This window comes from Triticum aestivum, chromosome 4D, assembly GCF_018294505.1.
Source record: "Triticum aestivum cultivar Chinese Spring chromosome 4D, IWGSC CS RefSeq v2.1, whole genome shotgun sequence".
NCBI lineage: Eukaryota > Viridiplantae > Streptophyta > Magnoliopsida > Poales > Poaceae > Triticum > Triticum aestivum.
Window position 1 is genome coordinate 418,636,189 of NC_057805.1, and position 317 is coordinate 418,636,505.

The window sequence follows — 317 nt, forward strand, 5'->3', positions numbered from 1 at the left end:
CTAGCGGAGAGGGGAGGAGGTAGAGGAGCTCACCGCGCGGCGCAAGAAAGGCCCGTGGGTGGCTTAGTAGCAGTAGGTCGTCGCCGGGGAAGAAGGGGGTCGCCGGCGTCCGAAGTTGAAGGCGAGCTCGGGGAGGCCGTTGCAGTGGCTCCGAGCTTCAACGGAGAGGCGGAGGTGGTGTAGTCGAGGGCGGCGACGTCGTACGACACGGCGAGGTGACGATTGGGGCACGGTGGCCGTGTGCACGACGGGAACGGCGGCGAGCGCGTCGGGCGTGGGGAAGAAGAGAGCGGCGCGGATCCGGGGGGAAGAGGGAG